This window comes from Euphorbia lathyris, chromosome 7 (assembly GCF_963576675.1).
Source record: "Euphorbia lathyris chromosome 7, ddEupLath1.1, whole genome shotgun sequence".
Classification (NCBI taxonomy): domain Eukaryota; kingdom Viridiplantae; phylum Streptophyta; class Magnoliopsida; order Malpighiales; family Euphorbiaceae; genus Euphorbia; species Euphorbia lathyris.
In genome coordinates, this window is record NC_088916.1 from 14774530 (window position 1) to 14785328 (window position 10799).

Sequence of the window (10799 nt, forward strand, 5' to 3'; positions counted from 1 at the left end):
TGAGGGCATTCATCGGAGGTTGGAAGTTAGTTTCTATCATAGTTTGGATGGTCTCCTCAGAACCATTCAGAAGGAGTTGGAAGCTGTGCTTAGACAGGAAGAACTTCTTTGGTTTCAGAAATCTAGGAAAGTCTAGATCAAGGATGGGGATCGGAATACCAGGTATTTCATCTCTCTACTGTTATTAGAAGACAGAACAATAGGATTGATGCTATTAAAGACTCTAATGGAGATTGGGTCTATGAGGATGAAGATATTCGGCACTTGGCCCTTGACTTCTATAAAGACCTTTTTAAAGAGGAACCTGTTGATCTGGATAAGGCTCAAACTGTTGCTACCTTTCCCATGGTGGGAAAGGATAGAATTCTGGAGGCCTTCCTCCCTATTTCCCAGAAAGAAATTGATCAAGCCATTTTTAGTATTGGGGCTACTAAAGCTCATGGGGTTGATGTTCTGTCTTCTGGTTTTTATCATAAACACTGGGAGGTTGTGAAGGAAGACATTTATAGCTTTATTAAAGGTGTTTTTAATGGCTCTCAGGATATTGGGCTTGTGAACAGAACTCTTCTAGTTCTGATTCCTAAAGTTGAGAAGCCCTCTTCTTTCTTACAAATGAGGCCTATAAGTCTTTGTAATGTCCTCTATAAAGCTATTACTAAGATTGTGGCCAATAGAATCCGCTGCATTCTTCCTGAGATCATTAGTCAGAATCAGGGAAGCTTTGTGCCTGGTAGACAAATGATGGATAATGTGGTTATTGCCCAATAGATGGTCCACTCTATGAAAATCAAAAAGGGGAAGAGAGGTATTGTGGCTCTTAAGTTGGATCTGGAGAAAGCCTATGATCGCATTAACTGGAGTTTCCTTCTTGAGAGTCTGGAGAGAGCAAGGATCCCGGACAATTGGAGGAGGTTAATTAAGGTTTGTATCTCTTCTCCTGTTTTTCAAGTTTTGATCAATGGGGATATGTCGGAGGATTTTTCTCCTTACTGGGGTATCCGTCAAGGGGACCCAATGACCCTTTCTTATTTGTTATTGCAATGGAAAGATTGACTCACCTAATCCAAAATGCTGTTGACAATGGGAAATTCCACCCGATGGCCATCAATAAATTATGTCCCCAGGTTACTCATTTATTCTTTGCAGATGATGTTTTGATCTTTCTAGAAGGTAATGAGGAGCAGTTAAATGTGATTATGGATATTCTTGATTGTTTCTGTACTGTCTCTGGTTAGAAGCTTAATATCCAGAAGTCCAGGATGATGTGTTCTAAGCATATGAACTAGAGAGCATGTAAAAGGTTGAGTGATTTGTCTGGAATTCCTCTGACTAATTCTCTTGGAAAGTATCTGGGGATTTCCCTGCATAGTGAAAGAGTTTCGAAAGCGTCTTTTAAGGATACTTTGGATAAAACCAATAAGAAGTGTGTCATTTGGAAAGCTAAGACTCTCTCTCTCTCGCAGGCCGCCTTACTTTGGTTCAGTTTGTCAATTGTGCGACTCCCAATCACATTATGCAGGCGTGTCATCTTCCTGAGCCTGTTCTCAAGGATCTTGATAAAATAAATCGTCGGTTCCTGTGGGGAGAAGCTGAGGAGGGGAGGAAGATTCACCTTGTTTCTTGGAATGAGGTTTATCAACCTAAGGATAAGAGAGGTCTGGGCATTAGAAAAGCCAGAGATAATAATAAAGTTTTATTAATGAAACTGCTGTGGCGAATGTGGCAACTTCCTTCAGCTCTTTGGGTTCAATTATTATGTGGTAAATATAGAAAGGATAAGGTTTTTGGGGGTCCTAAGGATAGAGTGGTTAATTGTTCCTTTCTTTGGAAAGGCCTTAGTGCGGTTTTTGCTGAATTTTGCTCAGGGATTGGGTAGAATGTGGGGAATGGTAGATCCATCAGCTTCTGGAATGATATTTGGATTGGTAAAAAGCCTTTATTGGAAGTTTGTGAGTCTTTACCGCCTGTAGATATTCAGAACTGGAGGATTGCAGATGTGGTGGATTCCGAGGGTGATTGGATTTGGTCTAAATTTGATTCTTACCTCAGTCTGGAATCGCTCCTGAGAATTAGAGGAGTTCAGATTAGTAATAAGGTGGAAGACAATGATAGTTACTGTTGGTCTTTGACGAACAACGAGGCATTTTCTTGTAAATCGGCTTTTCAGGCGTTCTATCAGGAGTTGGATGCTTCGCACCCAGAGGTGTACGATTTGGGCCTTAAAAGTGCCTTACCGTATTAGAAGCTTCTTGTGGCTAGGGGTTAAAAATAGATTGCTTACTAATTCTGATAGGAAAAGGAGGTATTTGGTGGAGTCTGAAACTTGTGGCAGATGCAGAGGTCATGAAGAAACTTTGTGCCATGCTCTCAGAGACTGTGAGAAAAGTAAAGAGGTTTGGAGGAAAGTTCTCCCTTTAAAGGTGCTATCTACATTTTTTGCCCACTCTAAGCTTGATTGGTTTGTGGATGGGATTAATGGGAAGCTTTTGGCTGAGTTGAAGCTGGGTGTTCTCTTATTTGTGGTGGTTTGCCATCAGATTTGGAAATGGAGAAATGAGGAGATTTTTGGAGGAGAAACGGTTGTTTTGCCTAATGTTTTTTATTTCTTTTCCAAAAAGATTTGCACCTTGGTTGATAGCTTCGTTGAGGATCCTTTGGCTAGGGCTATTCAGAGGAAAGAGGTACATCTCTTAGGCAGGTGTAAGCCCAGTGAAGGTGTGGTTAAGCTTAACACTGATGGCTCTTATCTAAAGGATGGGAGAATTGCCGCGGGAGGAGTTCTGAGAGATGATGGTGGTGGTTGGGTTTCTGGTTTCTCTCAAAATTTGGGCATGGGATCGTCCTTTTCTGGAGAGCTTTGGGGGATTTTTTCTAGCCATAGGCTAGCAAAAAAATCTGGGGGTGAAGAAGCTTCAGGTAGAGTCTGATAACCTTGAAGCGGTCAAAATGATATCAGAGAACAATGATATTTGCCTGAATAGCCAAAATTTAATCAAAGGTATTAGAAGGATTGGCTCCTCCTTTGATTCTATTAGCTTCGGTCATATTTATAGGGAGCAAAATCGTGTAGCAGACCGTCTTGAGGTTGAAGGTCATTCAAGGATGTTGGGTCTCTCAACCTTTTCTTCTCCTCCGTTGTTCATTTCGTCCCTGATCTTGGATGATTTGGTGGGGTCAGTTTTCTCAGGCTGATCTCGGACTAAGCGGCTTTGTTTGTTTTTTTTCCTTCCCTACCAAAAAAAATTAAAACTATTTGAATATATACATATTTCATATATTGAAAATGTTAGTATCAATCAATTTTTTTTTATCTAATTTTTGAAAAATATAATAATAATATAGTAGTAATTGAAAAACTTCTTAATGAGTCAAATGAAGTGGGTTTATTTACAAAACTTAGGGCAGAGGTTTTGATAAAGATGATTTATTTTTGTTTTTTATTACTATTTTGAGCTTTTTTTTTTTTTTTTGTGGAATAAAGAGCTAGAAATTTATGTATCATTCATAACAAATTTAGTGTTATTCCTATCAAAGTGCATCATGTAGTATGAAAATCAATAATCAATCATAATAACTGCATGAACAATTGAATGCCCTTTTATCTGTCCCTTTCTATTTCTCATTCCCAATTCAAATAATAACTAATTCCCTTTTCAATTTTTTTTCATAGAATTTGTGATATTTCCATTAGTAATAGTTATTGTATTACAATTTCGAAGAGAGCAACAAAAGTTCATGAGACAATATACTATATCCATGTCACGGAAGAATAAAATTCAAGGAATATAACTATGTAAAAACTAAGAATATCACCGTTATTTTTTCTAATCCTAATTTCCAATCAAGGACGCGGAAGCTGAAACTGATGACATCAAAAAAAAGAAAATTTGTTATCTTCTCCATGCAGAGCTGCTGTATAAATGTATATATAAAACCATTAGAGCACATCCAACTTGATTTCAAACAATTACAGAATGCGGAAGATTTTAGACTACATAAATGGAGGTTACCAATTTTTATAATGTTAGAAAGGAAAGAGAGAACGTCAAAATCTATCCGCAACACACAGAAAACCAAAAGGATTTCGGTATTACCTTCAAATTTCAGAAGGACGAACAGTTAAGCTTCTTTTTTAGTCATTATTTGAAACGTGTAGATTGTAAATAGGTGAACCAAAAACTAAAATTGCTTATACAAACGAAATGAGCAGATTAAAATTAGCATTCTTGAAAAAACTACAAAAGAAAAACCGTGCAAAGATAAAAATTGCACTGCTTGAGTAACAGATGAACATATGGCTTGAAATTATATCAGCTTCTTTCAAAGTTGAAGATCCATTAATTGAAACCATAATATGATCAATGTTTGCAAAACTTAACCTTTTTTTTAAACAACTGTCTCACCAAATTAAATGATGCAAAATAAATAAAGTTCACAGGGACTTTACCTCAACAAACACTAAATTTTGTAACTCCAATTGTCCAAATTTGCACAAATATGACAAACAAATCAATTTTTAAAAAAAAATCTAATGTCAATAAAATTGAGGGGCTCTGTATCTCCCTCTCTAGTTCACATGACTTTGAGTTAAGTGGCAATCAAAGACTTGTTATGTTAAGTACAACCATAATTACAGTGTAGAATCGACCTCATTGCGATTCAAAGTTTTATGTGAATTAAGTAAGAAATAACCTAGTCATTAAAACACACACATAAACCCATTTCAATTAACTCACAGAAGAAACCCAAAATTAAATTGTTGGCAGATCTGCATAATGTAGAAATATTAAATAACACAGAAATGAAATACCAGTTAATGAAGCAAACATGGATTTGAACAAAGAAGAGGCAAAATCGCATATGACTCTAATCTTTCAACTACGCTGTAACAGTCAATCATTTTAAAGCAATGAAACAAAGAACCAGAATAACAAAAAGAACCAAACCAGAAATTGAATAACGTATGAAGACAATTTTACCTATTCGTTCAAATTATTGAAAAAAAGAAAAAGAAATGCACTAACCTTGGAAAATAAAACATTCACATCTTGTAAAAACATGAATGCCTAAACAAAAAAGAGAAACAAATATAGAGAGATATATTAGCAAATTAAAATGAAAAAAACATGTTATAATGATGATCCAGATGAATAGAGAAAACCACAAATGATGAACAAACTAATTGATTCATCCCTGCCCCCCAACCTATCCATTTTGACTATGTTTGCACCAATTAAGACAGAATCTTTAACTCTAAATCAAATGGAAAACGAATTCTATTTTATAATTTTGAATATAATAGCATAAAAAGGTGCTCAAGTAACAATTATTAGTGACGTGAAATCATCCCTTAACTATCAAAATTGGTAAGTCACATGAAATATCATCTATAATTTTTTTTATCTCCACACAACATACAATGAACCCAACAATACATGTGCAATAACTTACTTCATGCTCAATGCCATCCTCTCATGTTCAGTGGTGCAGTGCAGATCCATGTAATCTTTCCAATGCTTTAGCATAAACAGTTCCAAGTTTATGATGCTTTCAAGCTGATAAAACCGATAAAAGAAAATCCAAAGTCACTTAGGATGGACATATTTACTCAAACGTAGCAAAAAAACAAAAAAACACAAGACAACAAAATTTAGAATTATTTGCACATGTTGCTTCTAGCACTAATAACAGTGTGCTACACGGACAGGAAGCATCAGTTTCCTTCTGGATTATGGATGTTGTTGAAGCCGTAAAATTCATAGCTGAAATCAATTAAATCCACCAAAGTGATCATGATTAACCATTAAAAAGAGTTAAATTAACATAAAGATAAAGAGAGAGATTGGAATTGGTTCCATATAGGATCCAGATTGCAGAAAAGTTTCAGAGGAAAATACAAAGGAGAAAAGATGAGGCGGAAAGGGATTTGGGAAAGGGAAGAGATTCAGTCTTCCATAAATATTGATTGCCCTGTTGAGAAGAGCCCATATGTGGAGAACTCCATAATGGAAGCCAAAAATCAAAATAATAACAAATCAAAGTAAGGAAGATAAAATAGGACGTGAAGGTAAGAGATTTACCCCAAGTTACCAGAGGCATCCGTTTCCTTCCGTATTATCGATGTTGTTGAAGCCGTAAAATTCATGGCTGAAATCAATTAAATCCACCAAAATGATCATGATTAACCATTAATAACACACAAAATAAAAGGAAATGAAAAACAAAACATCTAAATATGAGAAATTCACTCACCAACCATATGAATCCCAATAGATGAGAAAACCCTGACAAATTGAATGAAAATCAGGATGAACACATAATGGTAGGATGAACACAAAATTGAAGAACGAACTGAAAGTGAATGGAGATAGGAAAATTATCCCGTGCAGATGTGGAAGATAAACGTGTGGGTATGTGACAGCAACCACTAAGTATATAGTGGGAAGAAGAAACCGTAATAGTGTGAGAAAAAGAACCGTAGGGAAGTAGAAATTTGAAACGATAATCCAAGGAAATAAATTTAAAGACACCTCAGCAATTAGTGCTCTTAAAAAGTGACACGTCATCTATTTTTCTATTGATTTTTTTTTTTTTTTGATAAAAATGCACACTATCATTGTATAAATACAAAAACATTAAGTACAACAAGAAAAGTAAGGAATAAAACCTTACATAAGTACCGGCTATGCCTATTACAAAATCCATAATGGTAAAAAAACGACTACAACGAGCAAAATAAACCATTAAATAAGGTACGGATAAAACAAACAATAGATGAAATATATACTTTTTCAAATACCAAATTTGCAGAAAAACACCTATAATCCCATCTTCAGCATTTAAACTCTTCTGAATTTTCGGATCTAAGTCCTTTCTTTTGCAACCACGTAGATGTAATTATCTATGTATAAGATCTACCATTTCTGCTTTTGCTAAAATAGAAAAAAGTTAGCAATGAAAAGATAACAAACAACAGATGCAATTCAAGCGGAATAAGAGATTTGGTGAAATATATGCAATTCAACTATAATTTATTGAATAAAGAGAAGAAAAATAAAACAACAGAACGGTGCAAGGAGGAAAAAGGAAGACAATCTTCCTTTTTCCTCCTCAAATTGATAGATTATATTATACTATTTGACTAACAATCACATGTGCATTTGAGGACTGTACTGCTGTTGTTGAATATTTGAATTGATTTGGATTATTCTTTTGTTACCTATATATTATATATAACAAATTCTCAAGTAAGGGATACACAATAATCAAATTAAACTCAGTACTGAATTTAAAGAAAACAGAAAAATGGATGTTGAAATAGGTAAACATTACCTTGAAAAAGTTAGATATGCAAATCTCAAAACGGAAAGTCAAAATAAGTAAAAATGCACCACATTTAGATGTCAAAATGGATCATAACCCATTTATTTATTGACCATTTTAACCCATTATTTAATAGGTTAGAATTGACCTTTTTATGAATGGGTTGAGTCATTTATGGGTCATAAATGGATTGAGTCATTTAACTCATACAATAAAAAGGTTAGATATGTTTTTATTAGGTCAGCCCATTAACCCAAGAGCAATTTTACCCGACATATTGACAAATCAGGTTAATTTCAAACATCATTACAAAACACATATATTTTGCTTCTTATTCTCACCAGTTGCCAATCAGTTAGATCTAAAAAGTAGATTTAACATTTTTTGTGATTTAACAATAGAACTGAAAATTAACTTTTTTTTTAATTTGGCGAAATATTTATTTTTGTTGTCCATCTCGTATAAGATATAGTACATTTTTTTATTTTTTTCTATGTTTAATTATATGTTTGTAACATGTTACTAATGTGAAGTGTAGATAACAAATATCATGACTGAAAATACAGTACATTTTTTAATTCTTATCACGCTAATTGTATGAATTTTAGACTCTTCTCCCCTTTATTTTCTACCTTCATTTGCAGACGCTGGTTTAATAAAGTGAAGTCTAATGAAGACGCTAGTTCTTTTTATACTTAATTGAATTTAAATTTATCAAGTTGAACTTTAATTATATTAAGAAACTATATCATGTGAAAGGATAAAAAAATTAGACATTATATTATATTTTAGTTAATTGGATTAAATGAGTCAATCGGTTTAACTTGTTTCATGTTTTTCCTCTTTTTATTTACGATTTTTATATTTTCACGTAATTTCCATTTTTATGTTTTTACGTTTTTCTATTATTATTTTTAATTACATTTAGACCTTGATTGGATGGGGGGTTTAGGAGGGTAAATAAAGGAAGGGAAGGGAAGGGAGAGGAAGGGGAAGGAAGGGGAAGGGAAGCACTAACCTTACCATTGTTTGGTTGGATGGTAAGGGTTTATAAAGGTTTGTACCTTTCCCTTATTTGGAATGAAGGGTTTGTAAGGGAATGAAAAATTATAAAGTGACTAAAATGTCCCACTCAATTAATTATGTATATTAGGTACTTCCCATATAATTAAATCATATTACTTACAATTGTTTTTAATTACATATCTAAATAACAATTATCCAATTTCATATATTATTTATTTAAAAATCTAATAAATTATAGTATAATTTAAATTAAATTATAAAATATATATTCTATTTCCTACCAAAAAATAAAATATATATTCTATTATTTATTATATTTATATGTTAATAATATTAATAAAAATAATAACTATTTAATTTTTATATCTATTAAATTATAATAAATTCTTAATTGTATCATATTACGGGGGTGTTTGGTAGCTGCTTTTCGACCTCCTGTTTGCCTTTTCACTTTGAAAATGAGAGTTTAAGGTGTTTGGTTAGACACCTCATGTTTTCCTTTTGTAGCCGAAAAGTAGCTTTTTATAAAAGCAAGGAATCTCTGCTTTTTGGAACAGCAGCCTTTTCAAACAGCAAACCGTAACAGGAAACAGCAAATAGCAACAACAAACAGCAGATAAAACAAACGGACCCTACATGTTAAAATTGTAGAATATATTTTTTAAAGTAAGAAATGTAATTTTTATTAATAATGTACTTTGAACTAAAGTTTGGACCAAGTTGATTTGCATGTCCATATATACATATTTTTGTGAATAAGGTGTTTTTTTATGTATTTTCAAAATTCTGTCATGTTGTGATATTAAAGAAATTAATTAAGATAATGTTAATCTAACGAAGACGACAAAAATAAAATAAAGGAATATCAGTAAAGAATGAAGTTAACTTTTAATATAAATGAATTATGAAAAAATACATTGGTATTGGTATGGGTTTGTTTGACAACCACAAATTGGCTTTTCTTTTTGCGGTAATGCACCCAAAAAAAACAACGGGATAAATACTGTGTTTGATTTGGCATTAGTTAATTTTAACAAGGGTAATAATGGAAAATGAAATTTGTAACCCTCCTAAACCCTCCAAATCGGTGGGTTTGAAAATTGAAACAAATATACACAAATCAAACCCTTCCCAAACCCTTCAAAACCCTTACCCTTCTAAATTTATATCCTCCAAACAAGGGTTTCCACAAACCCTCCCAAACCCTTCTCTTACTAACCCTCCCAAACCCTCCATCCAATCAAACCCTTAGTTAATTGGGTGAAATGTGTATGTAACTCATTTAATAAATGGGTTGGATCATATTAACCCATATATAAAGGGTTATTTCAACCCATTTATTAAATGAGTTGAATTTGATAAACTCATTTATTAAATGGATTGGGTCAACCTTTTTAACTGTTTCGACACCTGTAACCACATTCCATTTTTGCCGGTTGAACAATAACCTCATAAATAAATAAATAAACCAAAGAACTAATCTTGAATGAACCTCAAAATGAACTCATAAATAGGGGAAAATAAATTATAAAAGGTGAATAACAGACAATAGACAACATATAAACATCAATATAAATATGGATGCATTTTCTACCAATGTTATACCTCAACATGATTAAAAAAGATATACTCCTTCCATCAAATTATTTACCAGTCTATATGTTCATATTGTAACCATTCAATGTTGAACGTACACGGAAAGAGATACATATATGGACACTAGAAGCACTATTTCTAAAACATAGACTCTATGTTGTAGGAAACTATTCTTCACTAGTGTTTTACATTTCGTGTATGTTTCCATTTTCGTCCCTTTTCTGTTTCCATTACTGTTTTTTTACTCTATTTTTTTAGAAATAACTTTCTTTTCGTTTCTTTTTACGTTTCAGTTTCCATGCAACATATCATAACCAGGTAATAGAGCTAGAATGATAGCTAACTCTGAGCACTCGGACTTTTTCAGCCCTCGTGATGAAATTACATGGCATCTGATGCGGACATCCTAACTGGCAGCACTGATCACGCGTGCTCTGGCGGATCCTCAGACATCAAACCCACGGAGGATATATCGAGGAGGGCGGATCTCCAGGACATACGAGCGGGGCGGATCTAGGAGTACACAAAGAGGCGTATCAACATCTACCCTGGGCGGATCTCTAGGTTTACTTCCTTTCGAAGTTATTCACCAACAACCCTGACAATCCGTACCTGTACCATTGTACTGATTGTCGGGGCGTATCACCTATTTTACCCTTTTATGGATAACTTTATTAAAACCCTAGTAGGGGTAGTCCTTGTCTTTTATTATCATTAGGGGGATGTATTTAAACCCTCATTTTGTAAGGATGAGATAACTTTTATCAATAAAAAATCATTCTCTTTCCTAAATGGAAGTTCTTTATTATTATCTTACGTTTCCAGGTGTTTTTGAATCGCCTTAATCGGACTCC

At 33.6% G+C, this 10799-nt stretch overlaps 1 long non-coding RNA gene across 4 annotated transcripts; it reads right to left on the reverse strand.

Annotated features, from left to right (window-relative positions):
• Positions 1 to 3638: 3638 nt before the first annotated feature.
• Positions 3639 to 6470, reverse strand: LOC136201000 (uncharacterized). 4 transcript variants are annotated; one of them, XR_010673636.1, is made up of 3 exons: positions 6253 to 6470; positions 5667 to 6147; positions 3639 to 5555 (listed from the first exon to the last, which is right to left on the reverse strand). It is a non-coding gene; the product is annotated as an uncharacterized lncRNA (long non-coding RNA). The 4 variants fall into 4 exon arrangements; XR_010673634.1 differs by having other exon boundaries at positions 3639 to 5066; positions 5452 to 6147; XR_010673635.1 differs by having other exon boundaries at positions 3639 to 4094; positions 5025 to 6147.
• Positions 6471 to 10799: the final 4329 nt, after the last annotated feature.